The sequence below is a fragment of the Hibiscus syriacus genome, unplaced genomic scaffold (genome assembly GCF_006381635.1).
Source record: "Hibiscus syriacus cultivar Baekdansim isolate YM2019G1 unplaced genomic scaffold, ASM638163v2 tig00002237_pilon, whole genome shotgun sequence".
Lineage (NCBI taxonomy): Eukaryota > Viridiplantae > Streptophyta > Magnoliopsida > Malvales > Malvaceae > Hibiscus > Hibiscus syriacus.
In genome coordinates this window covers 7,349,564-7,367,669 of record NW_024061918.1, presented here as the reverse complement: position 1 = coordinate 7,367,669, position 18,106 = coordinate 7,349,564, and the positions used below count along the sequence as shown (strand labels likewise).

The window sequence follows — 18,106 nt, the reverse complement described above, 5'->3', positions numbered from 1 at the left end:
CTGGTTTTGGTAAAATTTGATCTCACTAATGTTTAAAGAGAACTAGTTGTAAATAGACATGTGCAGTTCACATTGCATGTAATTTCCATGCTACACTCCATGATTGATCTATGTCATTTGACTATGTTTGTATACATGACCATTGATGGGTCCAGTCATGATTGATATGACAAAGACCACTTTGATCCCATATGAATATAGTTGATGGACGAGATTGTTATAGAATACTTATTTTATGATAACAAATTTTAAGCTCTTAACGTTGTACATTTGTCAGGAAACATATGTTGTCCTAGTGGGAGATTGTTGGAATAAATTTCAATGTATAATGTACAATGTTATTATAAAGTATGACACAAAATTAATTGACCAATTATGTTACATATGTTATATGTATTAAAGTGTCATTGAATCAAAGTGTAGTTACCATAATTTGTATTTATAATTTGATGAGTGACATAATTATAAATACTTAAAAGATTGACCTAATATTCAATCGGAGATTGTTGGAATAAATTTCAATGTATAATGTACAATGTTATTATAAAGTATGACACAAAATTAATTGACCAATTATGTTACATATGTTATATGTATTAAAGTGTCATTGAATCAAAGTGTAGATACCATAATTTGTATTTATAATTTGATGAGTGACATAATTATAAATACTTAAAAGATTGACCTAATATTCAATCTATATAAAGAGCTAATAGTCCCCAAGAAATAGGTTGACTTGTATTACTCTTATCCTGTCAGAATTTTTACAACAAGAGCAAACCTATCTTCTTGAAAGATCACAACCACACAATCAAAGAAAGACTCAAAGATTTCAACCTATCAATTAATTCAGGTGCGCTTCAACAAATCTAATATTTTTGTTATTGATGATTTAACATGATTAGATCCTGATTATTTTTCAAATTTAATATGATTTTGTTCTAAAATCCTGTGCTACATTCAAGATTCCATTGGAATCTTTTTCGACACCATTTTGCTTCAGCGTGAAGAGACTTTGTCTTGTCTTAGACACAAAATCTTAAAAGCTCATGACTATATGTAGAACTTACATGCTCAATACAGGCGTTTACTTCCGAGGAAGGAGATTGGGGAAATGTTAGATGGTAGCCTTATCAATATTATTCTCTTCACCTACAATGCCATCATAATCTTGGATATAGCTGTATCGCTAATACGGGTCTTTTGAATACACAACAAGACAATCACAAAGATCATTGGGTGAAGCAATGGCTAATTAGTTGGGACAAACTTCCTTCTTATGCAACTTGGAAGGATTTTATGGTGTTGCTATCACAAATTCAATACTTTGATCCTTGGGGACAAGGATTGCCTAAAGAAGGGAATTGTCCCGGTTGGGAGAAAGGGAAATAGGAGATTCAGAAAATGAATCAGGGATTAAACTAGGGATTACAAATGGGGAATTGGGGGGAGATTGGAGCATGTGCTCCGTTCATTACAACGAAAGTTGTTGATAAATGAGAAAACGGGCCTAAGAAAAGCATCGGCCCAGCAGAATAGAAGCTTCCACAATTTGTTGCAACTGTGAGCCAGCTGTTATCCTGATCGGTACCGTGTGAACAAATAAAATGTTGCAATGGGAAAAAAGCAAATTTTATGACTTGACTTGAATGAATGAATTAATGAGATAATATCTAAAATCACTAGAGTACGATCTCGTTAATTGTTCTTAGTAAAATAATACCATTAAAAAAAACAACAACAAACCATAATTTTTTTATTATAAATTAATTCAAATTACTTATTTTCAATAAAATTTATTTGATTAATAAATCTCACATAAATGTTTCAATTTAAAAGAATCATGAATTAAAATTAAATTTGCAACTTAAAAAAACTAAGAAAACAACAAGATATCAATTTTAAAAGTCATATGATATTTTTTTATGTAATTGACCCTCAAATTTAATTTTTTATATTAATTTAAAGCAGATGCGTTTAAATTAATGTTTTAAAAGGGTTTTCAATAAAAATATTTTACATATTATCAATTGTGTATAATCTGAAATGATCGGTGAAAATTTTAATCTAATATATATATATATATATATATATATATATTATAATTCTGGAATAAATACAAGGTAATATATATTTAAATACTCAACCATTTGACAATGAACGCTCATATTCATACGTACGCGGTGCTCGAACTCAGAACCTCAAGAGATAACAATAAGTCTGTTAACCACTGAGATCACTTAATTCATATAAAAACCTTTCATCATATCTATTGTCACAAATTAGCTTGATAGAATTTAATTGTAAAATTATCTTTATGGGAGAAAATATAATCAATATTTTAAAAATTATTATTATAATAACATTTCATCATATTACCGTATAATCTTTATATAAAATAACTAAAACAATTACTTAAAAATTGTACAAAGAACATTTAAATTTGGCATACTATAATCATTTCTTTACTTAGTTCTACTAAATATTTCTTTTATTATTTTTAAAGCATATAAATAATAGATCGAAATTCCACGAGATTTTGTAGGAAATCTATTTTTATTTCACAGAATATGAGTTATTATAGAAAAATTCTGTTGTTTTAGAAATGAAAAAATAACGACGTTTACGTCAAAGTAATTTTTTTTTCGTATTAATAAATACTTTTTAAAATAAAAATTATTTATTTTGTCTAAAAAGATCTATTAAAAATGTTTCTATTATACAACAATTTTAACAAATTTCAAAAATTATTTTCACTCGCGGGTTGAGTAGTGTAGACTTAAAAGGCATCATCACTGGAAGGATATGTATATAAAATGGAAAGCAAAAAAGTAGGAAATAAATGGAGTGCGAACATGATGGCCACATACAATACATATACCCTCCTCTCTACTTTCCAAAAAAAAGCATATTACATATATACAACAAGAATATGAATTTCATCAAGTGTTTTACCAGATCTTTAACAGATCGTTAGATAACCGGCAAAGGCTTCGAGAATTTTTGGTGCAGTTGTTTTAGTTATACACACCTTTGTTGGAATATTGCATGTTGTGGTCAGCAAAATTTACAAAGCAGATTGGTGGGGGACGAGTTCCTGCCAGTCCACAATGCAAGACCTAATAGGATAACAGGGTGGCGCTTTTTCACTATTAAGTTTGATCATTAAGATTTTGGGGATTCTTCAACTAAGTTTGAAGGCAGCTGTTTATTCCTGCAGAATAGGCACTCCCAGGAACATTGACTAGAAGTTCATCGTCGGGTATCTCCTCGATTATCTCCAAGGATCCGTTATCCTGAAACGAACCAAATGTAAATGCATAAAGCCTAAAATAAGACGCTTCAGTTTTTACCATAACCATCATCTTATAAACTTTTTTCCAGGTTGGAACATGTTATAATGTAGAAATGAACAGCATCTACAAAAACAGTGTAATCATCACCCTTGCCCGAATACCTTTCCACAAGAAGCTCCGTTTTCTTTATTCGGAGCTTTTTTGAGGTCAGCCATGATGGCTTTAAGTTTTTTCTTTGCTTTGGTCCGAATTGACCGTCGTTCTGCTCATTGTTCTGCAGTAACAACATGACATGCCACACAAAGAGTCCTCGTATTCTCTAGCCTGCATTCACCTGAAATTTTGTATACTCATGAAAACCAAAAATCAAGCTCGATTTAATAGAACAGCAGTAAAATAAGTAGTCGAGAACAATAAAGCCCTATAAAAAGAATGTTCATGAACAATAATATACCTCCCCCTTTATAAACAGGGACAATGTGGTCTGCACGCCCTGCATTGCCCTCAGAAGGATCACTAACAAGCTTGTCAACCCTGCAGAAGGTAAATTAGGAAATTGGTTCATAGAAAATACTATGATCTGAAAAGTACTAGTAAATGACTCAACTTATGTGGACATTTGCCCACAAAGTTGTTCAATACTTGATATGTCTTCGAGATTTCTTTACATTAAAACTCGAACTGTCACTGCACAATTTTCTAAAACAAAGTATTCAGCAGTGATTAGGAAACCAGCATCGTTAACTTATCCAGTTATCCTGATTGACATACAAGCTCTTTCGACTTGCAATCTTTGGTGCAACTTTGTTTATATACTGCCGTCCCCTCTCTAGCGATAAAGGTTTTAAGTTCTTCACTAGTTTATGGCAGTCTAATTGGCAATTTGTGCAGATACCTTGTTCAAGTTGAAAAAGTTCCTGGAAATTTTGAGTTGTCGCATAAAGCAGCACTTAAAAAGGGGAAAATTTAAAAGATAAAATGGTCAATTAGTAAAGAAACTTTGTGACCAAACCTCACGGAGGAATCTGTTGCTAGTTCTTAGGCGGTATTCTTCGTAGCAGCCAATATTACAAAAAAAGATCCTCAAAATATTTAGGAATCTTGGCATTTACCCCTGAAGACATAAAGAAAGCAAGTGACATATGTGACGAATGGTACAGCAAGAGAAGATTAATTAGTTCTTACTCGCATGGTTTTTGGCAGAGTTTGCAGAATGGTTCATCATTGTAACTACGTAGTAGATAGACCTTTTGCAGACAGTATTGGGAGGTAAAGGAATATTTAGCTCACAAAAAGGTGTAGTATGCCGCTTGCTCCCACCTTTCAACAGTCCCTTTAATAGAAATAAAAAACAACGCCATAAGATATTCATATATGAAATAAAGAAGATATACCAGAGCAGAATACATGTTAATTTAGACATACCCCACTGTTATGGTTAAAGATTTTGTAAAGTCAAAAATTGTGGGAGGGGCCACCTCCAAACGCATAATTCAAAGGTGGGCACCGACTGTTTTGATTTCAAAGTTAGGTAGCCCATTTTATTGAATTTGGGCAAGGGATAATCACCAAATTGAGTCATTGAATTTTAGGATATTTATAAGATTAGTCCTCAAGCTTCAACAATAAATACCCTATCCCATTTAGCTTCAAAATCATCCCAAAATCATTTCTTTCTCCCAATACTAGAGAGCTTTCTTGTGAGTAGTGAGTGTTTTGTAAACACCTGTAAATTTTCTCTCTTAGTAAAACATCTGCAGCAGTCCGGAGACGTAAGCAAATTGGCTGAACTCCGTTATCAATTTCGGGTATTATTTTTCCGCTTTTATTTTGCATTCTCACTAATATGGTTATAAGGAAATTACTCGTACTCGGTTTATTTCCCAACAACTGGTATCAGACCTTTTGGTTGTGAATTTTGTCAATTTTTTTTGCGAGATTACTATTCATTACTATTCATGTGAATAGTAAAAAATTTGTCGGCAATACGAGTTTGTCGACGGAGGTGTTATAATACACGGTGGTTCGCACAAATTGTCAGAAACGATCCAAAGAAGCCATATTCGAGTGGGAGCGATGGCTGCAGACGAATGGAAGGTGAAAATTGAAAAGTTCGATGGTGCGGACTTTGGCTTTTGGAAGATGCAGATTGAAGATTTTCTTACCAGAAAAATCTATATCAACCTCTCTTAGGAAAGCAACCAGAGGACATGAAGAATGAAGACTGGGCTCTTCTCGACAGACAAGCCCTCAGAGTTATCCGACTGACGTTATCCCACAATGTTGCTTTCAACATAGCAAAGGAAAAGACCACGGCGGGTCTTATGGCGGCTCTCTCCAGTTTATATGAGAAGCCATCGGCCTCAAACAAAGTTCATTTGATGAGGCGATTATTTAATTTGCAGATGGCGGAAGGGGCATCAGTGGCTCAACACCTAAATGAGCTCAACACAATCACAACCCAGTTGAGTTCCGTGAAAATTGAATTTGATGATGAAGTTCGAGCTTTAGTACTCTTATCATCTCTACCAGACAGTTGGAATGCTACTGTTACAGCAGTTAGCAGCACGTTGGGAAACATCAAATTGAAATTCGACGATGTTCGGGATCTGGTAGTGAGCGAAGAAATTCGACGGAGAGAATCAGGTGAAGCATCAACCTCCTCAGCCTTGCATATGGAGTCTAGAGGGAGAACTTCAGAAAGAAATTCAAATCATGGCAGATCCAAATCCAGAATGGGGAAATCAAGAACGGGAAAGAAAGATTTTACATGTTATAACTGCGGCAAGAATGGTCACTTTAAAAGAGATTGTCGAGCACCGAAGAAAAATACCGGCGTACAGGAATCTGCCAACATGACAGAGGAGGCAGGTGATGCCATGATTCTAAGCGTCAACACTCTGATTGAATCATGGATCTTGGATTCAGGGGCATCTTTCCACTCCACCCTATGCCGAGAAATCATGGAGAACTATGCATGTGGTGATCTTGGGATGGTTCATCTAGCTGATGATAAAACCTTGAAAATCGTCGAAAAAAGAGACATTCGATTAAAGTTGCCAGACCACCTGAACGCTGAAGAGAGTGAGACATATTCCTGGCCTAAAAAGAAATTTGATTTCTGTAGGACAGCTTTATGGAGAAGGATATAGCATAACTTTTTTAGGTTGTGAATGAAAGATTACCAAAGGAGCACTCGTCATTGCTCGTGGTAAGAAGACTGTTACTCTCTATGTAACCTCAAATTTAGAGAATATCATTGCAGTAGCAAATGCTGATGGAAAATCAAACATATGGCACCAAAGGCTTGGTCATATGAGCGAGAAAGGGATGAAGACACTTTTGTCAAAAGGGAAGCTGCCGGATCTAAAGAATGTAGATGTCGGACTATGCGAGGATTGCATCTTTGGCAAACAAAAGAAAGCCAGCTTTGCAAAGATTGACAAGACACCCAAGGCAGAAAAGTTAGAGTTGGTTCATACTGACGTATGGGGACCATCTCCAGTTCCATCTCTTGCAGGCTCATTATATTATATCACCTTCATCGATGATTCTACAAGGAATGTGTGGGTTTATTTTCTGAAGAAGAAATCAGAAGTCTTTGATACTTTCAGAAAATGGAAGGCCATGGTGGAAAATGAGACTGGTTTGAAAGTCAAACGATTGATGTCTGACAATGGAGGAGAGTACAAAAATAGAAGATTCATAGATTTCTGCGCAAACAATGGGATCAAAATGGAGTCAACAGTTCTCATGACACCACAACAGAATGGCGTAGCAGAGCGCATGAACATAACTCTAAATGAACGTGCCAGAAGCATGAGGATACATGTCGGATTACCCAAATTTCTATGGGCTGAAGCTATCAACACTGCAACTTACCTAATCAATTGTGGGCCCTCAGTTCCTTTGGATGGCAGAATACCAGAGGAAGTTTGGAGCAAGAAAGAAATAAACCTTTCATACTTAAGAGTGTTTGGTTGTATTTCTTATGTACACATAGATTCTGCTGAAAGAAGTAAACTTGATGCCAAGTCCAACAAATGTCTCATTGTTGGTTATGGTGGTGATGAGTTCGGTTACCGATTTTGGGACTATGAAAATCGGAAGATCATCAGAATTAGAGATGTCATTTTCAATGAGAATGTGATATACAAAGACAGGTCAACCATAGAATCAAGTAGCTCAAATATCGAAGCTGAACAAAGGAATTTGCTGAGTTCGAGGAGATTTCTGGAAATGATGTTCAGATCAGTCCTGAAGCAGTTCAAGAAGAACCAGACACACCAGAACTAAGACGCTCCTCCATAATTCCTAAACCAACCCAGCGTTATTCGCATTCTTTGCACTACTTGTTGCTGACTGACAATGGTGAACCAGAGTGCTATGATGAAGCAATACAGGTGGAGGATTCAGTCAAGTAGGAGTCTTCCATGAAAGATGAGATGGCCTCGCTTATGTCAAATCAGATGTGGGAATTAGCTAAATTACCACCATGCAAGAAAGCGCTCCATTACAAGTGGATTTACAGGATCAAAGAAGAGCACGATGGGAGTAAACGCTACAAAGAAAGATTGGTTATCAAAGGCTTTCAACAAAAAGAATGTATTGACTATAATGAAATTTTCTCTCAAGTCATAAAATTGTCTACAATCAGACTGGTGTTGAAAATTGTAGCTGCAGAGAATTTACATCTTGAGCAGCTAGATGTGAAGACATCTTTCCTTCATGGTGATTTGGAGGAAGAAATCTATATGAGGCAGCCAGAAGGCTTCATAGAGGCAGGCAAGAAAAACCTGGTATGCATGTTGAAGAAGAGCTTGTATGGTTTAAAACAAGCTCCTAGACAGTGGTACAAGAAGTTCGATAGTTTCATGGGTAGTAGTGGTTTTACCAGATGCCAAGCGAATCGTTGTTGCTACATCAAGAAGTTCGATAACAGCTTCATTATTTTATTGTTGTATGTTGATGATATGCTCGTTTCAGGCTCAGACATGCAAGAGATTATAAACTTGAAGCAAAAATTGTCGAAGCAGTTTGCTATGAAGGATCTGGGCACTGCAAAGCAGATTCTTGGGATGAGGATCAAGAGAGACACAAAGTCGGGGACTTTGATGTTATTACAGGCTGAGTACATCAACAAAGTACTCTCCAGGTTCAACATGCAAGATGTAAACCAGTAAGTATACCTTTAGGTGTTCATTTTAGACTCTCCAAAGAACAGTTACCAAAGACAGAGGAAAAACGTGCACACATGGTGAAGGTGTTGTATGCCTCAGTAATTGGAAGTCTTATGTATGTCATGGTTTGTACCAAACCAGATATTGCTCATGCAGTGGGAGCTGTTAGTAGGTACATGAATAATTTGGGCAAGGTACAATGGGAAGCAGTCAAATGGATCCTTAGATATCTGCGGGGTACTACAAAAAAAGCACTTTGTTTCAATAGTGGAGATACAATACTGACAGACTATGTAGATATTGACTTAGTCGGAAATGTTGACATCAGAAGGAGCACTACAGGGTATTTCTATACTCTAGGAGGTACTGCAGTGAGTTGGGTTTCTCAACTACAGATAGGGATGGCAATGGGTCGGGTCGGGTCAGGTTTTTGGGCCACCCGACCCGACCCGAGAAGAAAGGGTTTTTCACCCGTGACCCGACCCGACCCGACAAAATTAAGGTTTCACCCGACCCGACCCGACCCGAATATATGACTTAGAAACCCGACCCGACCCGACCCGACCCGAAATAATAATAAAAAAAATTTTATTCAATGAAAACAGTGACTTAATTGAAAAAAAAATTATATATGGAGGGACATTATTGTAATTATCCCTAAATATATAGGATAAAATTATATATATTTTTCGGGTCGGGTCGGGTCGGATTTTTTTCACCCTAAACTCGACCCGACCCGAACAGTACATTTAAAAAAAACCCGACCCGACCCGACCCAAACCCGAAATTTTTTTAAAAAAATCTAACCCGATCGGGTCGGGTCAGATCGGAACCCGTCGGATTCGGGTTGAGTTGCCATCCCTAACTACAGAAGATAGTTGCTCTCTCCACAACTGAAGAAGAATATGTTGCTGTTACAGAAGCCAGCAAGGAGATGGTTTGGCTTCAAAGTTTCTTGGAAGAGTTAGGAAAGAAACAAGAAAACAATGTCTTGTATTGCGATAGTCAAAGTGTTATCCATCTAGCAAAATACCCATCTTTTCATTCCAGAACGAAGCACATACAATTGCGATATCATTTTATCCGGTCTCTTTTGGAAGATAGGATTTTGAAACTTGAAAATATTAGTGGAGCTCAAAATCCGGCAGACATGTTAACAAAGACGGTGACTACGGACAAACTGAAGTTGTGTTCAGCTTCAGATGGCATGCTAGAATAACAAGACCAGAAATGTTGCTGCATTGATCGAGGTGTGAAGATAGATTAAAATCAGTCTTCAAGTGGAAGATTGTAAAGTCAAAAATTGTGGGAGGAGGGCACCGCCAAACGCATAATTCAAAGGTGGGCACCGGCTGTTTTGATTTCAAAGTTAGGTAGCCCATTTTATTGAATTTGGGCAAGGGATAATCACCAAATTGAGTCATTAAACTTTAGGGTATTTATAAGATTAGTCCTCAAGCTTCAACTATAAATACCCTATCCCATTTAGCTTCAAAATCATCCCAAAATCATTTTTTTCTCCCAATACTAGAGAGCTTTCTTGTGAGTAGTGAGTGTTTTGTAAACACCTGTAAATTTCTCTCTTAGTAAAAGATCTGCAGCAGTCCGGAGACATAAGCAAATTGGCTGAACTCCGTTATCAATTTTGGGTATTATTTTTCCGCTTTTATTTCGCATTCTCACTAATCTGGTTATAGGGAAATTACTCGTACTCGGTTTATTTCCCAACAGCTTTCTTTCAAGTAGCATAACTCAACAGACAAAGGGAGTTGCAAAGCCTTTCCATGTAATTTTCTTTGTTCAATAGGTCTCAGTTTATTCCATTCATCAATGAAGGCTAAAAGAGCATGGCTATAGGCTGGGTTGTCCTTGAAATATTTGCAAAATGTGTCTTTATTATCGCAAGCAAGAGCATTTTCTAACTCGATTTCCTCTTGTCAAAAATTCTCAAACAGTGGCACTGGTCTCAAATATTTCCCTGGGATGCAAGAATACAAGTGGATTCTTCCAGTATTTTGTCTTACATGCACATTAAAAGTACAATATCAAAGTTTCAGACAAGACCCACCCGATTTGTATATTATTGCATTGTCATTGAAACTGTTGATCGCTAATAATATCATCATTGTTGAGATCTAGATTCAGCCATTTATTTTAGAGAAGGGGGAACTTTTCAGATGATGTTTTTTTATCTCTAGAAAGAGATGAGCTCTCCTAGAGCATTAAGGATGTATGTGGGTGAAGGACTAATAGGAAGGTATATAAATCTAAGAGTTTCAAGAAAATGCATAACCCAAAAGATTTGACAGTCCTTTGATATACAATGTAGACTGATATAACAAGGAGCCAACTACTTGCTATCATTATGATTATTTTCTGGGTGGATTTTGGCAACTCATTTGCAAATCCAGCTTGACTTGCTTCCTTGTTTGACATGTTGAATGGGACAGCTATAACTATTCTTCATTCTCTGGAAAAGTTATTAATTTTATAGCATAAATTTTGAAAGAAATATATCGAATAACTTTGTACTACCATAAAATCCGTGAGATTAAAAAGAAACAAGTCTAATATTTGTTTACATGTCTACCACAAACAAACACTGCTCAAACGAGACAATTTGAAATGGAGAGAATTGTTATCAATTGCCCATGGTAAGCAGACAACCAACTTGAATACAACATTCAAACTCTGATGGCTGAACCTTTTCACCATCATCTACTGTGATTTCTTGTCCCTACATTAACATCAAAGTTGAATTAGTTATTTTTAAGACATAAACTCAAAGGACAGAATCATTTTGATGTATTGAGAGAAATTTTCAATTAGATACCTTTGGCACTGGATCACGATTTTTGCTTCTATTATCCATTTTAAGAGGGGATATGCCACAAATTCCAATATCATCGGCAGAATGATGCAACTCTTTTTCGTCTCCCATGAAATTAAGATCTTGGTTTATTTGTAGATCAAGAACCACACCACCCTATATTAACAACAAAAGCATCATTAGCATGTAATAAAGAGGAAAAGTGCTCAAAAGTGAACCAAGGAGGGGGAGGGACTAATTCGCTTGATCAGGAAAATAACGTCAAGAAATGTATCGAACAGGGTTATTTAGCTGACAAGTAGTTATTTTCTTCATGTGCTTGGTCAGGGGAAGCTCAAGCATGCAGGTTAACCAATCCAGTGAAGCTCCTTCTAGTAAAATATAAAAGAAAAATAACATTTCATTCTAATAACATTGAAGTTTTACATCATCATTATGATTGTAGCTGCCACCAGTTTGATTCCTTGTGTCAGATCTGCCATTCATTTCTGCAGTGACATCAGAAAAGGCTTTTGAAGGCCGCAAATCCTGGGAACATTCAGGGTCTTGCAGTTGTTTTAAGTCCAGTGAAAATTTTCTAATTGGATCTTTCATCAAAATTTTATGCTTATAATTCCATCCGGTGTTACCATAAAAGAAATGCCTTCAACCTACCAAACTAGAAGAATAAAGTTTGATCTTTTAGAAAAGAATTATGAAACCATATGATTCCAGCTAAACAAAACAAACCACCAATAAGTAATGCATTTTACAAAATATGCACATGCACATGTATATGATGATCGGAATGGGAAAAATGAAAATATTTTTATGCGACATGCCAATCAGGTGTAGTTATCAAAACAAATTCAGATCTGGAAAAGACTACAAGCAACACGGATAAATAACCATATGCAATATAATATTTTAATAGGATCTTGATAATTATGTAAGGCTAAAGCACTCTGATGCAATTTATTGCATACAACAAATATCAGTAGCCACCATGTGCTTCACAGGCAAGAGCAGTAAAAGAAAAATCATATAATCCTGATAACTCCTTACCATAGTCTGAAAGGTGATGGGTATCAAAGAAAAAAAAACTTAAAAAGGTGCAACTAGAAAATGCAAATTACACATGCATCTTTTATCACTGAATTGGTAAAAGAACAAATACGTTGTTGTTGAATCAAAATAGAGTAAAAAACTCTAATTGATCAAGAAGAAGAAAAACTCTCTTTAGAATAATCTCACAAAATTGCAAAAGATGAATAACTCTTAAGAAAGCTTTCAAATGCTTATAATTAAGGTTTTATTGTTGGATGATAAAACTCAAATAAAAATGGGGTATTTATAGGTTACAAGAACCAATCTAAAACACTTATTAAAATAACCACAAAATAATTTAAACAATTGAAATTAAAAATGAGAAAATACCTAATTTTCACCTAACTAAATTGATGTAAGAAATGACATCAAAACTAAATTGATGTAAGCAATGGCATCAAATTATTTTTGGTGTAGACTTATTTAGGCTAATATTGACTTCTCAACACCCCCCCTCAATGTTAGCCCCCATTCTTTGAATCACGCCAAGCTAACGACGGAAATGTTCAAACTTTCCAACACTCAAGCTTTTGTAAACAAGTCAACAATTTGCTCATATGTCTTGATTTGCCTCATCTCAAACTCTTCTTGTAAAACTTTTTCCCTAACAAAGTGGTAATGTACTTCCACATGTTTAGTTCTTGCATGAAAAATAGGATTCTCCGCCAGCCGAATTGTCGATTGGTTGTCAGAATACAACAGAATTGCATAATCTACTGGTTGATGTAGATCATTTATTAGTTGTATCAGCCACGTGCTTTCTTGAGCTGTCATTGCTGCTGTTCGGTACTCTGCTTCTGTATTTGACAAGGATACAGTCGGTTGTCTCTTACTACATTAAGAAATTGTTCTGGAGCCAAGCTTAAACACATACCCAGTTGTTGATCTTCTTGTGTCATGATCTCCTGCATAATCAACATCACAATAACCAATTAACTTGCAGTCTTCACCTTTCTTGTACAAAAGACCATAGTCAATTGTACTCTTCACATATCTTAGTATTCGTCGAACTACTTTCAAATGAGGTTTCTTTGGATTTTGCATATATCGACTCATCACTCCAACTGCATAAGAAATGTCAGGTCGGGTCAAGGTTAAGTAGATCATACTACCTACCAATTTTCGATACATTATTGCATCTTCCAGATATTTCCTTCATGTGCACACATTTTGGCATTTGGTTCCATTGGCATCAAAGTTAACTTGTATTCAAGCATTCCAAACCTCTTCAACAAATCTTTAGCATATTTCTGTTGACACAGAAATATTCCTTCGTGTGTGCGATCAATCTCTAGACCAACGAAGTGCTTAAGTTATCCGAGTTCCTTCATCTAGAAATAGACTAATAAATTCTCCTTCGTCTGAAGAATTTCTGCCCCATCATCATCGATTATGATTAAGTCATTCACGTTCACTAGCACGATAGCTAGCTTACCTTCATTGACTTTGACAAACAAACTAGAATCTGTAGATGTTACTGAATAACCACTTTTCGTTAGAAATTCAGCAATATTACCATACCACGCCCTAGGTGCTTGTTTCAATCTGTAAAGTGCTTTTCACATCTTATACACATATTCAGGATGATCTTGGCTCTGAAAACCCATTGGTTAGGTCATATAGATCTCTCGATCTACCTCTCAATAAAGAAAAACATTCTTCACATCCATCTGCCACAAATTACAGTCTTTGTTGGCTGCAAGTACAAGTAGGACTCGTACGGTTGTAAGTTTTTCCATTGGACTAAATGTTTCATCATAGTAGTCCAAACTGTTGAGAGAAACCACAAGCTACCAAACGTTCCTTGTACCTCTCGATTGACCCATCTGGATGGCGCTTTTTCTTGTAAACCCATTTGCAAGATATGTGTTTCACATATTTTGTCTTTGGAACAAGATCCCAAGTTTGATTTTGCTGAAGTGCATCAATTTCTTCTTTCATATCTGTCATCCACGTAGAACTCTATGACGCTTCTTCAAACGTCTCAGACTTTGTTGATTCTTCAATTATGGTTGCATTGGCATATTTGAGATTTAGCCTTCGTATTCTTGTTGACCTTCGGAGTTGAGATTGTGAAATTGATTCTTCTGTTTCACTAAGCCCACCTTCTTCGTTTGGTTGTTGATACATGCCAGTTTGCCAAGGATTTTGAATCACTCTTTGTTCAATATCATCATCATTTGGATCTCCTGATTCATCTAAACTTGTTTGGAGTTGAACAATATGCTCTCCCATCTTTTGTTGCAGGTTGTCACCAAATTATCTCGAGTTTGGCAACACCTCCTTCTCTGAGGACCACCAAGAAGATGCTTCATCAAATACCACATTTCGTTACGTGTAGCATCTTCCACTCATTGGATCACAATATTTCTACCCCTTTCTCTGGTTGTCATATCCCACAAAGATACATCTAACAACTTTCTTGTCAAACTTTCTCCGTAGATGATTAGGAACAAACACATAACATACACAGCCAAATACTCGAAAGTAGCTAACTGTAGGTTTCATGTTACATAGTTTCTCAAAGGGTGAAATAAATCCTAACCTTGGTTGAGGAAGTCTGTTGATCACGAAGGCTGCAATCCTCATTGCTTCAGCCCAAAAACTTCATAGTACGTTCTTTGTATGTAGCATACTTCGACAAACTTCTGCAAGATGTCGGTTTTTTCTTTCCGCTACACCATTCTGTTGTGTCGTGTTGGCACAAGTGTACTGATGACGTATTCGACATTCCCTTAGGTATTGATAGAACTCGTTTGAGCTATATTCTCCTCCGTTGTCTGTGCACAAGCAATATATCTTCTTTCCCACTTCTCCTTCAGCTAACTCTCTAAACTCTTTAAACTTTGAGAATGAGTCAAATTTTTCTTTCATAAAGAAAACCCACACATACCTGGAGAAGTCATCAATGAATGTTACCATGTATCACATACAACTAATTGATTGTTGCTTAACCGATCCGAAAACATCATAGTGAACTAATTCTAACAGTTCTTTTGCTTTAAACTTTGACTCGTCATATGATAATTGGTGTGATTTACCATATTGGCATCTCGCATAGACCGTGTTTGTTCTCACGTCTAGTTGAGGAAGCCCCTTAACCATCAACTTCTTCACCATTACACTTAGCTTGGAATAGCTAACGTGACCTAACTGCATGTACCATAGATCTGATGTTTCATTTTTTCTTGTCCTGTCAACATATGCAGACTCTGCTGACATCACGTAGATTGACTCCAAACGTCATCCCTCTATTGATGGTGTTTCTGAGATTTTGACGTCACGATAAACCTTCACATCTTGAGGACCAAATAAGTCATAATGGCCTGATGATGTCAATTGAGCCACAAATAACAAATTTTTCTTCATTCCTGGGACATGGTAAACATCTTGAAGTTGCACCTGGTTAGAATTATATCGAGGCGTAACTATTGTATTACCGATGTGAGCTATCGATAACTTTGAGTTGCCAGCTATCACCACCACACGACCTCCATTGTACTCAGACAGGTTTTGTAACTTCTGTTTGTCACCTGTCATATGATTTGAGTAGCCCGAATCTACGATCCAATCATTCTTGTAGTCAATCTGTTCTAGTGTTGTTACCTTGAGAGCTAATTCTTCTTCCTCCGTAGCAAATAACGCTTCAGTATCCCAACCATTTTCACTATTCTCCTTCGAGCTGGAAGTAGCAATATTACTTTCAACATGCTTTTTCTTGGTCCAACAGTCTTTTTCCATGTGGCCCATCTTCCCGCAGTTGTAACACTTGTCATCGAACTTTCTACTATTACCGCGATTCTTGGAAGTTCCCCCTGAATGAGGACATCCCTTTCCTTGGTAAATTTTCACCTTGTCACCATCATTTTTAGATCCACTGCCAGTATACCATTGAAAAGTATCTCTGCTTTTTCTGGTGTAGAGCGCTTCCTCTTCACCCTTCAGCGAGACTCCTCCCATTTGCTTGGCGATGGCTTCTTGACCTGCAAGCAAATTTTCGAACTCAACAAGCGATGGTTGTTTCAACCATCCTTGTACAACGGCAAAAAACCCTCGATATTCAGGTCTCAAACCATGGATAATTATTCTTTTTATCATGGCTTCCCCAATAGCAGCTGTCGGATCTAATTATGAAATTTTACGGCATATCGACTTCACCTTGTGAAAGTATTGGGCAACTGCCATGTCGCGTTGCACCATTGATAGAAGTTCATTCTCGAGAAGTTGTAATTTGTATCGATTCTCTTCGAAAAGAGTGTAATGAAGGTGTCCAATGCTTCCTTCGGTGATTTAGCATCCCGAATATGCTCCAACATTTCTTCTATTATTGTGGTCTTTAAAGCAAACGTTGTTTTGCCTGCTTCAATTTTCCACTTTCGCAAGACATCGTTAGCATCTTTCGTTGCCGGTTGTGTAACTTCACTACCACCGACAACCTTCCACAAGTCTTGACCTTGAAGGTAAGATTCTATACACGTTGCCCACGTGTTATAATTTTGGTTGTTGAGCTTCTTGATTCCTCCAACTACTTGAAGGTCACCCATCGTAACAATAAGACTTTGACTGCACCGAACAAGCTTGAGTAAAAAATGTGCAGAGTACTAAATTACTCTAAACACAAATAAGCTCCACAAGGTTTGTAATAACACTGACAATAATTTCAAGAAATATTTTCTGATGTGGAAGATCAGTTAAAACTGCAGACACAGAGCATACTCGGAATTTCAAGAGACCTTATAGCGTGCCTCTGATACCAATCGTTGAATCAAAATAGAGTAAAAACTCTAATTGATCGAGAAGAATAAAAACTCTCTTTAGAATAATCTCACAAAATTACAAAAGAGAAATAACTATTAAGAAAGCTTTCAAATGCTTATAATTAAGCTTTTATTGTTGGATGATAAAACTCAAATACAAATGAGGTATTTATAGGTTCAAGAACCAATCTAAATCACTCATTAAAATAACTACAAAATAATTTAAACCATTGAAATTAAAAATGAGAAAAATACATAATTTTCATCTAACTAAATTGATGTAAGCAATGTCATTAAATTAATTTAGGTGTAGACTTATTTAAGCTAATATTGACTTCTCAACAGCTGTCAACATGAACCTGTATACTTACTACTTAATCACTTTCTAGTTTAGAATAAAAATGCAATTGGCTCGAGATTTAATTCTGCTAGTTTTGATGGGGATGTAAGTCACATCTTATGCATAAAAGATTTTTGTTTCAATTTTTTTATTTAGTTTTTAATCATATGAATACTATACTGTTCGTAGGTTTATTCATGATGACACCTTGCTAACTTAAAAAGAAGGTTTATACTACCGTCTTCCCCCCCCCCCCCCCGACTATCCATGAGAAAGATCGTTGTTTTGAATTATCCAGGATTTCATATGTCAGAAAGGGATTAGTTTTGTCCGTATTGATGGAACCACAATACCAAAAGATCGACAATCAGCTGTACAGTCATTCCAATCACCCAATTAGGTTTGTCTTACATTTTTTCATTTTGTTGATATTCCTTTACGAAATTTCTTGGATTGTCTTTATTTTACTTGTTGTCGTTTGAGGTTTGGAATAATTGTCCATTCTTATCTAGTTTAAACACGTTCAAAAGATTAAACTGCACGACTCATGAAATTTGAAAATTGTATTCTCCCAAAGTGGTTATATTGCTATGAGATTTTCTTTGTGTCTGATGTAA

The 18,106-nt window shown here is 36.1% G+C and overlaps 1 pseudogene; it reads right to left on the bottom strand.

The window, feature by feature from the left end:
- Positions 1-3,157: 3,157 nt before the first annotated feature.
- LOC120140507 overlaps positions 3,158-18,106 on the bottom strand; it is a 29,972-nt pseudogene continuing 15,023 nt past the window's right edge.